This window comes from Macrobrachium nipponense, chromosome 40 (assembly GCF_015104395.2).
Source record: "Macrobrachium nipponense isolate FS-2020 chromosome 40, ASM1510439v2, whole genome shotgun sequence".
Taxonomy (NCBI): Eukaryota; Metazoa; Arthropoda; class Malacostraca; order Decapoda; family Palaemonidae; genus Macrobrachium; species Macrobrachium nipponense.
This window is the reverse complement of record NC_061101.1, coordinates 34,097,603-34,113,517: the sequence shown is the minus strand read 5'-3', so window position 1 is coordinate 34,113,517 and position 15,915 is coordinate 34,097,603. Positions and strand designations below refer to the sequence as shown.

Below are 15,915 nucleotides of genomic sequence, written 5' to 3'. Positions count from 1 at the left end.
CCGTTTTCCCCTTAAAAAATGAATGGCGGGAACATGAGAGCGGTCGGGGTATAGAGCATTATATGTGTCATAGTGGTCGAGATATTATAGAGCATTATATTAGTGGTCTAGGGATAGGGCATTATATGTCATAATTTAGTTTTAGTGGTCTAGGGATAGGGCATTATATGTGCCATAGTTAGTTAAAGTGGTCCAGGTACAGAGCATTCATTAGGTGTCATGGTGATCGAGGTATAAAGCAATGTATGTTTTAGCTGAATTGCTATTATCAACCATGAGAGCCATTTAAACATTCGACTGTCAAGTTTATGAGGAAGAGAATGCTAAGAGAAAAATGGCCTGAAACTACAGTGAAAAGATAAGAGTCAAAGTTAAAAATATGGTTTTAGACTTTTTCATAAATAGCAGTTAAACAGCTGCTAAGTAAATTATCCTGACAGAACGGTGCATCTTGTGAGAAGCCTCAGGCCAAAGAGCCCAGACCAGGAACGAGACGTGGCGCACTGGCTATGGAACACATAAGAAATATTTCTTGTTGTTTCTTTCATCATCATTTCCGCCCATTGTTTCTTCGTACAGCTAATAATAATAATAATAATAATAATAATAATAATAATAATAATAATAATAATAACATAAATAGAGCTATTCAGAAACAGCACGTTTTCTGTGTTCGTCGCTGACTCAGAACTTGGAAAGAAGAGTGAGTGTAAGAGTGAGTTCGAGTGACCGCGGGGAGTGACTAGGGTCTGCTCTCTTGAGGAAGCAGCTGTGTGATGAAAAAAATATGATGAAAGTCCTTCGTGGAAGATAGGGGCGCATGCTACTCTTATGGAACCTGTCGCTGGCAGAAACTGATGACTTCGCTGACTCGATCGGATCATGATAAATTGATATGAATGAAATAGTTAATCAAGTCAGAAACACACGAACAATAAATATTGCCTACCAAGTTTCACAAAAAGGGGATCAGGGACCAATTTTGAATGTAAAAGATCTCTGTTGAAATACAACTTATGAAACTATATATAATATATATTCATACTGTAATAAAAAATACAGGTTGTCATGCGACAGCAAAAATCAAATGAAAAACAACAAAAGGAAGATATGGGACCGACTACCTTATGTGGAAGACTGGGGAAAAAAGGGTCCAAGAAAGTAGAAGCGATTTCTTGGAAGGAAAATCCCAAACGAAGGAGAAAAATCCTGGGAAGGGGAATATCAGGATACCCTGTAGAGGGGGGGCGGGGGTTAAGTGACGTTTCCAGTCAGCAACAAGGAAGGGTCGGCAACGTTGCCAACCTCATGCAGGAAGGAAGGGGAATGAGTATGAGGGAGAGGGAGGGAGGGAGGGGTTGGATGTGAGAATGGGGTTAGGAAGGACTCTCGTCCACTTCTTCAAATGGAAACGGCCCATCCATCGGCCGTTGGCTACCTTTTCTGTTCCCTCCCCTCCACGACTTCATTTTCACGTCAATTCCCATTCCATACCCGTCCACGATCTAGACCAAGGTCTAGAAAATACCTCGGTCTAGACCAGTGGTTCTCAAATTGGGACGTACACCCCACCAGGGGCCAATTTGAGAATGTATAACCATAGTTAATGGCCTTGTAGGCTTCCTCCACGTGAATATAAGAAGTTTAGTACATCACCGCAGGAGGCATCAGGAGATTAGGTGGGACATGACCACAAAAAAAAAAAAAAAAAAAAAAAAAAAAAAAAAAAAAAAAAAAAGTTGGAACCACTGGTCTAGACCGTGGCCCCGTCTACCCCGTTCCAAGGTCAAACCATGTTAGACCCACGATTGTGATTAGACCATGGCCAGATTTACCCCATCACCAGCGACTAGACCTATGGGACTATAAAACTCCAAAAAACACAGACCAGTTGACTGCAAATATATTAGAAATAGCTCTTGTTATAAGTTTTCATTATTGTTATTCCTTTGCACCCTTCACTACGCTGGCTGGCCATGACATTTTGCGTCAAGTTTGCTATATAAAGAACAAGCGTCGGAAAGCTACATCAAAGGAAGAAAAACACTCCATTGACCTTTCAGCATATGACAGCTACATATCTAGTCTTAACGGTCTCCACGGCCCTACGGATGACATCACAACTCGAAGAGTATCTCGACATTTCTAGGAAATTGTCATATATATATATATATATATATATATATATATATATATATATATATATATATATATATATAATATATATATATATAATATATATATATATAGATGTGGTGTGTGTGGGTGGTGTGTCGTTTGCGCGGCCTCATGTTTATCCTTATGACCCTATCTGTACATTCATTTTTGTCTTGTTTTCGCACTTCGGGCTTTTTTATTCGGTGCAGATTCCCGTTCAGGTCAAAAATTTTATTTTCTGTACTGATAGTAATTATAATTCAATGTAAAGGTGAACTAGGCCACTGACTAACAATTACAATGTGAAATCTAATTTACTGACACCGTCTTTAAGTATAAACTACAATTACGGTGGGCGGAATTCACAAAACAAATGAGCCTGAAGGACGCAACTAGTTTGATACATGAAAAATCAGCCTTACGCCAGTTAAGGAAGCGAGAGAGAGAGAAAGAGAGAGAGAGAGATAGATGAGCGAGAGAGAGAGAGAGAGGGGGGGAGTTGGGGGTACCTATGCTCACCAAAAGCAGGTTGACTTTTAATCAGCAGACGTGTGAGAGCAACCGCAGACAGGATGAGGTTACCCTCTCTCTCTCTCTCTCTCTCTCTCTCTCTCTCTCTCTCTCTCTCTCTCTCCCTCTCTCCACACACAGCGCGCGTATTGAAACTACTTTAAATCCGGATACAAACTGTATAGTACTTATATAATGATTTTGTAGTCAATTTATTGTTGTAGCGACCAAATGCTAAAATAATTATTATTAAACCACTGCGCGCATCAACAACCTTCTTGACTTTTTTTTATCTTCATCAGGCCAGTAGTATTTTTCATGGCGTTTTTGGAACAAATATAAATGATTACAGACAGTACACGTGCGGATAAAATTAATATACTTAGTAAATGAATAAAATGGTAATAAAGTAGATAATCGTAAAACGAAAGAGCAGATAATTCTTCCGATTTGCACACCTCCCCAGCGAGAAGGTCGTCCAAGAACCCCGGAGAGATCCGGGAAGCTAAGAAGCCCTGTAAGCCATATGGCATTCTGCTTCGCGTCTGCCAGACTAACTCGCACTGTCCACGAACACCAGATCTTGTTGCTAATTTGATGGTGTTTAGAGTAAGACGAAAACTTTTCATTTTGCGCAAAATATCAACTATATGCTTTCTATTCTTAGAGCGGTGGCTTCAAAAAATGTCAGACTCCAGTTTCTTAGCAAGAGAACGTACTGTTTCTTAGGAGGGATGGCTCTAGGTTTTTAGTCAGTTTCTTGAGATGGGGTAGAGCTAATCCTAAGCCCATTTAAAATTGGTTGAGACCCACCGCATTCAAGTAGCTGCCAGGTATGTAATTCACTGCATAGGTAAAAAAAAAACACACACACACAACACACAACCACGCTCTTGTTAGCTCGGAAATCGAATCGGAGTCCTCCTGAATAAGTGTGTTTGTAAATGCAAACAGGGATCATCTGTGATCAGGTAAACTGAAAATGGATGAGAAACAAAAAAAGAGGAACACACTGGTTTAAAATCACAAAAAGTGCATTAAGATGAGTAAGTAAATCTTAAAATAAACATGATGGAAAAAGGAGATGGCCTCAACTGAGACAGGGCAAATTCCCGTGGCAGGATGCTGCCATCTGCAAGACGAGAGGGCGGGCAGGAGGGCTTAAGGCAAGGTGTATCTTTTATGGGCCGAGGGAAGACCAACATAAACCTAGGCTGAAGTAAAACTTAATGTTGTCTGAGGTCTGTCTTGACATCTGTCATATCTTTAGACCCTGATGCACTGTATCCTTCGATAGATTTCTTGATAGCCTGTTTTCTGAGTATTTCATTTTTTACGAAAAAGTTTCTCATGAGTACCAGCTCAAATTTGGAAGCTAACAAATTGATAACGAACGCAGACAGGTTACTTTCTGTCAGCACAGACTCTCTGTCGTTGACTAAACCTGTATTTCTTTATAATCAACTTTTTTTTTTATGGTGTAAAGGTGACAGACAAGACTAACAATGCAAAGGAACCTACGACATTGTATAGGTTACGCCTATATAGTTGTAGTAATGAATTATATAAAACGACTTCTTCCACCCTTTAAAATATTCATGGGATATTAAAGATAATATAACATTTGGAGTGAATGAATGGTTTGGATTTTACTAATCATAGACTTTTTATTAATTTCAATTTTTTTAGGCCAATAGCTTATACTCTTTCGTCTGTAGTCTAGGTTTTTGATGCGCTAGTCTACAGAAACCAATCAGTCATTTTTAAGTCCATTCATGTCAAGACTGAAGATCGAGAGGTGACATGACACCAGCACAAGAACACTTTCAAAGGACAATCACTACTCACAAACGAAGACAAAGAGGAAGACAGGTGCGGGCAAGAGCTAGCTAGCAGTGTGTCCCATAGACTTCCGCTAATGCAGATACAAAGAGAATCCGAGAAAGGTCACTGCTGCCTTTTATGCTCTACTACGAGATTCACCATCATTCATATAACTAGAAACCATCTGCCTCGTAGCGTGGTCAGCATTCACGGCTGTTATCTCAGAGGAAAACTCTCTCTCTCTCTCTCTCTACACACTATCTTATAGATATATATATATATATAGATATATATATTATATGTGGTGGGTGTGGGTGGTGTTGTGGTGTGTGGTGTGTGTGTGTGTGTGTGTGATGTTGTGTGGTGTGTGTGGTGTTTTGTGTGTGTGTGTGGCTGTCAATTTTTGACCAGATTTTCATGTATATTTTTGTATTTTAATATTCCATTTTGGGATTTGCTTCGCACTAAAAGCTTTAATACGAGTGGGAGATCAATGAAGACTTTTTTTTTTTTTTTTATCTACTGTGGTAGGATTTTTAAGCAATGCACAGGATGTGTTAGTCTCTTCGCGTGGATTGGCTCGAATCCTGCCACGGAAGGTGAGAACTTCATTTATCCATTATTTGGAATCAGGTTTGTAGCGGTAGCGTTATCCATAAATCGGTAGAAAGTTAGGAGGTCCTTTTGACTATTAAAATACTTGCATAATGTCTATAAAGTCTCATAAGCAGTGGATCAACCCCCAAATACTCCGCTCGCTCTTCTTGCAAGGACCCTAATAATATAAAATACCATATTATACGAACTTTCGTCCACTTCATCGTTTGCAATTCTCTCCACTTGATACTTCCTCCTCCAAACACAATGGTCCTTTATGTCAATTCTACTTACTTGGTCACCGTTTGTCGTATCGCAAACTTTTATGACTTTCAACTCTTTTTCACATTATGCTCCCTTAAATTCATAAGCATTAAACATGCATATACATTATATATATAATAATATATGCAAGTCCGAAGTCTGCCCGTGGATCAGGATATATCTTCATTTCTATCTTAATTTGGATCTAGGTTTAGTAGTGACGAGTATTCATAGTACTATAGCAAATAAATATATAACTTAATAAGGCATTGTGGTTATTAAAAAATACGTATGTATCTAGTAAAAGAAGGGTGCAGCCCTTCACGTTCTCAGCATCCATTTGGGTTTGTGGTTCCTGGTCCTGTGTCCTGCCCTACGGATGTTCAGTCTTGTGATAACGATGTTCTGGCATTTCTTGGAGGTGACCCTCGATGTACAGAGCACACCTACCGTTGTTTAGGCCTATAGCGAACCTGTTATTGCGGTATGCGAGCGAGCGAGCGCGCGCACATACACACACACACACACACACATATATATAAATATATATATATTATATATATATATATATATATATATATATATATATATATATATATATATCATCATCGCTTACAAACAATTCGCACTTGTCATGAAGATTGACAAAATTTAGGATTATTTTTCAGGTGGTCAGAGAAACCAGACGACGATTCCCAAAGTAAAAAAAAAAAATAAAAAAGAACATATACTACGCCTACGAATAGGATCCGTCGCACTTTGCGTACCATGACTTCGTTCAAACGAGGGCCAGCAACTACGAATAAAAAGAATAATAAATTAAGAAATATTCAGGTTCCTAAAAATAACCGGAGTAGACAATTTCCAGACAGGTCAAGGAGGCGAGGGGTCGGACGGGGGGGGGGGGGGGCCTGGGGGACTGTAGTGGAGGGGATGAGGAGACCCCAGGAGGGCAAGAGACGTATGGGGAACGACCACGAACACGAAAATGCCGATAAATACATCCCTGAGAAAACCCAAGGACGAATAGTTGGGACGGGGGCGGAAGGAAGGAAGGACGAGCCGACGAACGGACAGACACACAGACAGACGTATACATGGGAGATGGTAGCAGGTAGGTAAAGTTGTCAGGCCCATAGGAAAAGAGAGGTGCAGGGGAAGGGGAAGGGAGGGGAAGGGACAGGGTCTCGAGGAAGAGGGAGGGTACATGCATGAACAAACACACGAACACAGACACCAAGCAAACTAATGGTGCAGGTATGGCGTCTGGCAGAGTACGAAGAGAGAGAGAGAGAGAGAGAGAGAGAGAGAGAGAGAGCCTTGTCTCACCCTCACCCGTCTGCTCTCTCTCTCTCTCTCTCTCTCTCTCTCTCTCTCTCTCTCTCTCATCACCGTCTATGTACCTTCCTTCCTTTCTTCCCTGGAAGGCGAGTACGCTGAGTCCATCTTAGACCCATGGCAACATCGCAGGCTTCACAGAGACAAAACACTGATGATCAGAGTTCAAAAGAAATCTTTAGGCTAAAGGACTTGAGCAAATACGTGTCCACAGCTTCCCATCTACATTTCTTTTTTAAATTCCTCTTTCGATTTGCCGTGATATATCGAAGTACTCCCTTTAAAAAGTACCCATGTCAGCTTCTCGTACCCCTCCCCCCTTATAGGGAGGAGTGGGTATTCAAACCAAACTAGAATATTTGTCTGACACTAACTGTGTGCTGCTGTCTGCAATTAACGACGCAGAGTCATAAGCAAAAGTGCAAAAGGTGAAAGAAAGTAAAAGGGGAAAAGGGACAACACGAGAGAAAGGAGCTTAGATAATATATAAATATACTCACTGGTGAAAGAGACACGCGCGGTCACCCCACACCCCGCTACCACCACTAGCTCTCAACTGATGGCTTCGCTCCCTCAGCACAGACAAAACCACCTCCTCCTCCTCCTCCACCTCCTCCCCCCCCTCCATTCCACCACCACCACCACCACCTCCTCCACCTCCACCAACCAACCTTCTCCACCACCAACACCACCACATCCAACATAATCATCTTCATTATCAATTCTTCTTTCCATTCCTTCTAAATTAGTTTTCCGACTCACACATTATCTTGCTTTCCCCACACTGCTTGATGCTGCTCCTCCTCAGCCTCTGCTGCTACTACTTTCTGCTTACAAGACCACACTAGAGTGTCTAGACTGCTTATCCCGGGCCTCAACACCTACCCACTGTTCTTTCTCCTGCTGGTGGTGTCGCTGGTTAAAACAAACCGAAATGATGCCTGGTGTCTCGCCTTGCTGATGATGATGATGATGGTGGTGATGATGATGATGATGATGATGGCATTAAATGACACCTGCCACCAGCAGCTCCTGTTGTTATTATTATGAGAATATTAATCGCCAATCTCTGTCGTGATCCTGAAATCAATCATCTTCATGTGGCTTACTTCACCACCAACAATATCTGAGGTCAGTTTCTTCCCTTAAAAAAGGCCTCGTGTGAAATATGTATTCTCAGCAAGAACAAATATGCGAAGTACTGTTTATGTATGTCAAGAAACACACACACATACACATTCGAACATAATATACAGGTGTACCACGCGGAAACATGAAACGAAGGGTACAAATTCTGACCAGTTTCGCCTTTATTTGAAACTAAAACCCCCCTTTTCCTTCTTATCAGGTGTAAATATTTTTCCCCCTAATCTTTGTATCCTCGTTTGTATTGTCAACCTAGCACTTGTATTGTAAATTTCTACCACTGTAACAGTCCTCTTGAAGATGTCTTAGAAAGCCAATAAAGAAACCAATCTGGTATATACCGTATTTCTTCCTCCCTGTGATACATCATGTGTTGCAGTGATTTCAAGCACGCATACGTACACTCGCACACACTATTATATATATATATATATATATATATATATATATATATATATATATATAAATATATACACATATATATGTGTGTATGTGTGTGTTGTGTGTGTGTGTGTAATCATCATGGTAAAATTACCGACGAATTTCAATTGACGATTTAAAAGAAAATCCTAATTTATACTTCCGGCAACCATGGCCACTGAAATTGATGGACGTATAGTACAAAATCGACGAATCACAAGCCAAGTGTACTGAGTTTGCTTTAACATAAATCAAATTTTCAACTGGTGGTGAGCGGACGCTGCACGGATAAATAGACCGAGTCATGTACCACCTCTCGAGTATTTTCCTCTGACCTTCAGGGTACAAAATAGGAGTGAATAAGAAATTATTTAAGAACGAAATGTGAAGAAAATGACGAGACACGCTGTCAAAAATAGGAAATACATCATGAGACTTCTTTGAAACTATAAAAAGTAGAAAAAAAAATAGATGCACCTTAGCTCACATGTAAAATTTTATAACAGGGCCGTATGTGTTTGTTAATGAATGTACAAAATACTGTACATACCTGTAAGCGTAGTAAATTTAGACAATGATGCTTTTTCATATTTACAGATTGACTGACATATCATTCGCTGGTTACCCATTTTTTTTTCTTCTTCCTCGACGGTAACTGGTGCCATTATAGGAGAGGAAATTAAAAAAATATATATTTAAAGATTAATATTTGTACCTATAGTCATTGAGTCAAGAACTAAAGCATATACACAAATAAACAGTCTACAAGAACGAAGACAAACAAAGAGATGCTGTACCAGACGAACTGCATGACCTAATTATTCCTTTCAGCCGGCCATAACTGCACGACTGCATCTACAGGAGGTAGACTTCAGCTGCCGAACGTCTGTGGACTGAGGAAGGGATAAGCATGACAGAGAGTGACCTTGAAACGTGTATACACACACACACAATCCTAGATTATCAATCCATCTCTTCAAGGACAAGTGTACTGCTTTCGCCTTGAATGAAAAATACGATGTGCATACACTCTCTCTCTCTCTCTCTCTCTCTCTCTCTCTCTCTCTCTCTCTCTCTCTCTCTCTCTAACGCATTAGATAAGATGGAAAGAGTGAACAATTATAGGTTAACGAACTGAACGCCCTCATCTCTCGACTCGATGTAGGAAAGGAAATAAATGTTCATACCCCAAACGGATTATCCCAAAGATTTCAGCAGCTTGCAACAAAAAATATTAGGAAGTCGAGCAATCGGGTGTTCATTGCACGTTCCTTTATATTTCTATAAGGGTGTGAATGTCATATTTCCATAAGGGTGTGAATGTGAGAATATATTGAGGGTACTTACTCCACGCATTTTTTTTTTTTTGTATGATTCCGCGGTAAGGTTCATATTCCACGTTAATCAACAGGTCCTGTTACTGAGTGACTATACTGTCAAACGAGCATCGAAGGCCGTCGAATTGGTCACTGATGACCATGACAAGGCAAAATGGCTCCCGTGCCTTGGCGTTCGAAAAGGTGACAAATTGACTTCTCCAAACTTATTTTATATTTCAAGGTACGAAATCACAAACGAAGACGAGTTCCAGATCATTCAAGAGAAAAAAGATGAGAGTCATCTTGAAAACCAATGAACATGGGACCCACAAGTATATAAGAGCTATGAAAATCAATGGTTAACGAATGCCCCCCAAAAAATGTACAACAAAACATGTCAATAACAGTAATATACAAGCAATAACCGCCATCTAATTAGGATTGAATTGAACCCGACTTTGCAGCAGGAAAGTAGAGCGCAAGGAGAAAGAAAAAAAAAAGTTGAATAGAAACAGAAATTTTGGCCACATCTTTGATGATGTTCAATGCGCCTCGAGTATGCTTGCTCTGCATTAATTAGGCAGCAGGCAATTTCGAGAACTGCCTGCAGTTCATTCGTTGGAATAGATGTGGGTGACTGAACTTGAGAATATGCATGCACAGGTCACATAGGAAATCAATGAGTGTAACTCGAGTGTCAGACCCACGACGCTGACACGTGTCACGCGACGCCAAACAAAAATAAGGTCAAACGTTTCCAAGCAACCTTTGATCTTCTTCGTCAAAAGGTCGCAATCCAAGTCCTGACCTTTGCTGTCGGAAGGGAGAGGGGGCGGACAAGTAGGATGAGAATAAAGGGAGGATTCGGGAGCAACAGAATAAAGGATAACAGTGTGGGAAGTCAGATAAAGGTGAGTGGAGCAATGTTTAAACTTGGGACGTGGAAATGAACGTTATTTTTAAGGGAACAATTTTTTTCCCTCCCCCACTACAGTGAACTAAAAGCGGGAAAACATGTTTGAATGCATGAAATTTTATAGGTTAAGCCGGGAAAATGTAGGAAAATACACGACCCGTGAATTAGTCTTTACAAAAAATTCAAACGCGTAGGAGTTCATTGCACACAATTTTATTCAAAAATCGAAAACAAGGAATGGATGTTTTGAGTCACTTAAGAGAGGGATCTTAAATTATTTTTTATAAGTGATAAAATGAGGATTTACCTAAACATATAAAATGGAAAACTAGTTTTAATTAATACCACTCGTAATATTGCAGCAACGCTGCTTAAATTGTAATGATACTAACGTTAAATATGGCATACGAAGAGGACGCGCTATCAAAAATCCAAATTTTCAAATTCCAAGAACAAGGATTGATCGAACTGGGTTGATACTTCTGAATTCTTTGATTTACTTATGTGATTTGAAGATCTTGATCGACATGGTGGGTGAAGGGAGGGGGGGGGGGGGGGTGTACAACAACATGTATGCCACCTCGCTTACAGGTGATGAATGGATGGGAATAAAAAGCAATGTTGAAGTTGACTGACTCACTACTATAAAATAAATAATCCCAAGCCTTAGAACCAGTCTACTAAGACAATACAACCCCTTTGGAGAGCTTCGGAAGACGTCTTAAAAGAATTCATTGGTGAAGTAGAAGGAAGGTAGTTTCCAAGAAAGCAAAAGAACAGGAAAGAGGACGACGTCAGTGGGAACTACAGGTAAAAATGTCACAAGGAGAGACATAATAGGCGCGCATGAAGCACCTGTACTCAGAACACGAGAAGATACTATCATCAACACCAAGAAAATATATTGATCACTTGGCGGTAACCTATGATAAAGAACTTTTTTAAAAAAATCACAAAAATACTCACATAACGACGAGCGGATAAAATCGAGATCTAGTTAAAGACGAAGATATAAACATGTAAACAGCCATATTTAGATGGATAAAGAGGCAAAGAAGCAAACACACTCGTAGTATGCATGTGTGTGAGTGTGTGTGTGTATGTGTGCAAGCATAGGCACGCACGCCGCCATTCCAGGAAAAAGGAAAGAACGTCGATTTCTGGGAAGGCCATTCACGTTACACGCCGTTGTTGAACTGACTCTCCTCTTGAATGGAAAAGCTCACCTGGATGGCAGCAGCAGCAGCAGCAGCAGCAGCAGCAGAGCAGGCAGGCGTCGGTGTCCGTGTATGCAGGCGATGCATAATGAGCTGACGTCTTTACATCCTACGAAGATATCTGCGATTTGCCCACAACGGCAGACAATTTACTAGACGTGTCTGTGGGTGTGTGCGACCAGGGCTCCATTCATTTCTCTTGTGCACTTTTCATGGAGGCAGAAATGAGCGCAAGCTTCCTCGACAAACAAGGTATTTTGCAAGATAGACACACATCATTCATACTATAGACCTTCCATAAACGGGTACAATCCGATCTGTCAGGTTTGCCACTAAACTACTGTTTGCCCGCACAACTGGCCTGGTGCTGCCAGCGTAGCTCTTGCTTCTTGGAAGCCCATTATGAAAGAGATTCTTTCCAGGATGTGATTTGTTTTCCTATTTTCGGGCTCTCTCACTCAACACCTCTTCTTCGCCAATGGTCGTCGGACAGGTACATTACAGTGCTATTTTGAATGTGGCTGTCATTTTTTACAAAATGTTAACAATCTTTTGTTTATTTTCCCTGGATATTGTGGATTAGGAAGGGTACACCACCAGGAAGATAATTTTGATGAATGAAAGTTTGTACATTGCTTAATTTAGGAAAGGAAGTCCTTTCTCACAAGCTAATTTTTCCATGCACTGATCCCGACTTTGCCATTCTTCATAACCAGTTCCCTTTAAAGTGATCATTATACTGACAACATCAGTTTGCTCAGGTATGTAATATAGAAAGAGTTAGTGAACCTTAAGGATGGACTGAAGCTACTGTTAGCCGCCAACTATATAATGGTATATATCAACGAACATGATGTAAATAACAAAGAAATTCTCATCAAATGCTTCGTCCTTCACAAAAATCTATTTTGTGTCAGGAACACCAAAGATGGCTGCCACCTCAAACATAAGTTACTGTGGTGGGTTGGCAAACTTAATGTCCTGGGACTTTTCCCCCTCACTCATAATTATAGTGGTTCACTTTCATCATAAAAGTGTTGAATCCTTCAATAGATCATTTTGTACATTACATATCCTCAACACTCACACCGTTGTCTGCTCTTTCAAGCCTTTTCTAGGCCACAATGTGGACTTGGTCCTTCTCGTAAGTCTCATTAAGTGCTAATGCACGTTCGGCGTCTATTATTTTAAGGCTGCTTATTATTCTATTTCTTCGTTTCTCGCGATTCTAATTAATGCTATTCAACGGCAGAAAAATTATGAGCCCTAAGGATAAAGCCTTGCGATTGAAGGTTAATCGAATTTTGTCAATATCTCCTCAGACTGATCTAGCTATATTGTGACCCATTACAAAAGCAAGGTGATTATTATTGGACGACAATAGCCTTTAAAAGAGGTTGTGAATCCCTTGGGAGACCATGTGCGAGGCTCTTGCCAAAGTCAATAATAATGCTATTATCGCTTTACGTAAAAAAATCATTTAATTTTCAGAGGTATGGAGTTTTGCTGTGGTATATACAGCATTCTGGAAAAGGAAGAAAAAATTCACGAACCTAGGACAGCAAGTATCAGCAACAAAAGTAACAAGAAAAAACGTAACGGAAAGAAAGCAACAAGAAAAAAGTATCACCAGGTTCTCACATCACGTTTAATAATAATAATTTGCCCACTGCTTCGAACGCAAAGAAAAACAAGGTTGAAAATATTCACAAAATCCACCGTATGAAAATAGTATATAAATCTCACTGAAGGAAGGAAGCAGAGCAGAGAGGAGATTCCTCTCTTGATTGGAATCTAGAAAAGTGATTTAGTAGTTATCGACTGAGTGGTAACTCCAGCCACTCACTCGGTACTGCCTATTACCTATTACTTAACAAGGTTTATATTACCTAATAACCCTTGTTAAATCTCAACAAGCATTCCAGCTTGTGCTGTAGGTAACTACAATATTATCCAAATGAACTGCTGATTAGGAGTTTTACAGAACAGAATGCGAGCCTACTTCATATGAGTAGCTGCGTACATAGCCAGTAGCAGCATGGAGGTCCTAAAGAGTAATAAGGGTGGCCCCAAGATTCGGTTTGAGGGATACAATACACGTCCGTGCACCCGAAAAGAAAATATTTGGTGGAAATGTTCAGAGAAAGGGAGCAGAAATTGTAGAAGTCTAAGCACTACACACCAGTTGGACAGTCCACAGGTAGGGCCGACCTCACAACCACACTTCTGACTAAACCAGCGTGACCTATGCTATGTGTCGTAACATGATGAAGCAGCAAGCAGCCACCTCCCTGGACAGACCATCCCAAATCTTTGCCCAAGCAGTTGCCAGTCAAGACCATGATGTTCAGAAGCGGTTTCCATGTGAAGAGAACGTCAAGCAATCCCTCTGGCATCAACGGGGCACATCAGCAGTCCCTGAAAACCTATACGACTTCATATTGCCAGATGAGTGGAAGGTAACACTAGGACCCAACCCTCGGCAATTCCTCCTTTATAACAATGGGCCAGAAGCAAATTCTTGTATCATTACCTTTGCAACAGAAGAGGAGCTAATGCGTCTAGCAGCTGCAGAGACCATCTACACGGATGCTAACTTCAAGATGGCACCATCACAGTTCACTCAGGTTTATGTGCTCGAGTTTCATTCAGTGGTAGTTATGTTTCACATGTCTATGCTCTGCTACAGAAGAAGTCAAGAGCAGTGTACTTGGAGGAGTTTGATGTTATCGTCGACTGTAGCTCGGAGTTGGGATTTAACCAGGATTAATAGAGTACAGGGTTAGACTGTCCCATCGTTACTGCGCATATGTGACGTCATTTTAAGGCTCACTATGGGAATTGTCTGCCCACACCCATTCTCTCTCTTTCACGACCTTATGTGAGAGAGGTCCCCGTTAATCTCCAGGTACTGGAAGATAGTTTCCTTGTTCTTCACTCTGGCGGGGTCAAATACTGACTGACGACTTTTTTTTTACCTGAACCTCAGTCAGATCAGCCACGTGACGTCATGCGCGAGATAGTCCTACTATTTTAGTTAGAACCGGTCTAACCCTGTACTCTATTAATCCTGGGATTTAACCTTCAGGTACAGACGGTCGTTAGCCACTTCGAAGATGCTGTTTCAAGTTGCAGTGAGTGCCAACTTTGGTAGAGAAGTGGATAGCAAGGGATGTTTCTACCACCTTACACAGTGCTTACACAGAGCACTTGGCGTAAAATTCAAGGGATTGGTCTTACACAACATTACCATTCAAGCCAGTGGTTCCGGCTTTTCTGTGTGGTATGTTGCATGGACTTGCCTTCCTGTCCACTAATGAGGTACAAAAGGGCATGGAGTACCTAAGGACCATTAGTCCTCCAGCAGCAGAAGAGCTGGTAGACTATTTTGAATCAACCGACGTCTCTGGTAGCTACAGATCCCGACAGATCGAAGATTCACAGGGTGTTAGGCTGCGTCTTGTACCCCCTGTACCCACTCACTATGTCTGGAATGTCCATGAAGCTACATTACAAGGAAACTCCCGTACCAACCATGTATGCGAAGGTTGGAATAATAAGTACTCAAACTTATTATTTAAATGCATACAGTGGTTCCGGAAGGATCATGCCACTGTTGACACCTTTGTGCAACAAGACCTGATTGGCACTGCATCCAAACAAAAGAACAGCAGAAAGGCCATTCAAATGCAGAAACGACTACAACGTTTTGCAATGACAGAGTGCAATGAAGAAAGACATCTCAGAATTTTTAGAAGGTATCGGACATAATATATGTATAACCCGAATTCTTCATTAAAACAAACAAATTGTCTTGACATAGGTCAAAAGTTCCAAATCTACACGTTTTTTTTTTTTTTTTAGTTTTTTTAGGGTATGAGTATGTAAATGTGACAGATGTTACTTTTTTTTTCCTAAATACAAGAAACACTTAGTTTCTTTCTGTTGTCTTTTTGTTCCTAGCAAAAGTTGTTACTTTTTTACCGTTACCTTGTTTCCTGATACTTTCTTTGCGATCACCAAAATGTACAACCGTATTAAACCCCCGTCTTGTTTACTTAAAAGCCAACTCCTTTCACGTTTTGTCTCTCTGTCTATATGGTGCTTTTACGTTGCATGGAACCAGTGGTTATTCAGCAAAGGGACCAACGGCTTTACGTGACTTCCGAACCAAGTCGAGAGTGGACTTCTATCACCAGAAATACAC

General features: G+C 40.7%; 1 protein-coding gene across 5 annotated transcripts in view; it reads right to left on the bottom strand.

Annotated features, from left to right (window-relative positions):
* The window catches only part of LOC135212074 (uncharacterized), a 155,040-nt gene that overhangs the window by 100,486 nt on the left and 38,639 nt on the right, over positions 1 to 15,915 (bottom strand). For 2 of the 5 annotated variants that reach the window (XM_064245422.1, XM_064245428.1), the window contains exon 1: positions 7,191 to 7,280. The exons of 1 other annotated variant lie outside the window; for it this stretch is intronic. The gene's annotated coding sequence lies outside the window, so the exon portion shown is untranslated. Of the gene's footprint in view, positions 1 to 7,190; positions 7,282 to 15,915 lie in introns of those variants that run through there. 2 more of the 5 variants (XM_064245427.1, XM_064245424.1) reach the window with 2 other exon arrangements.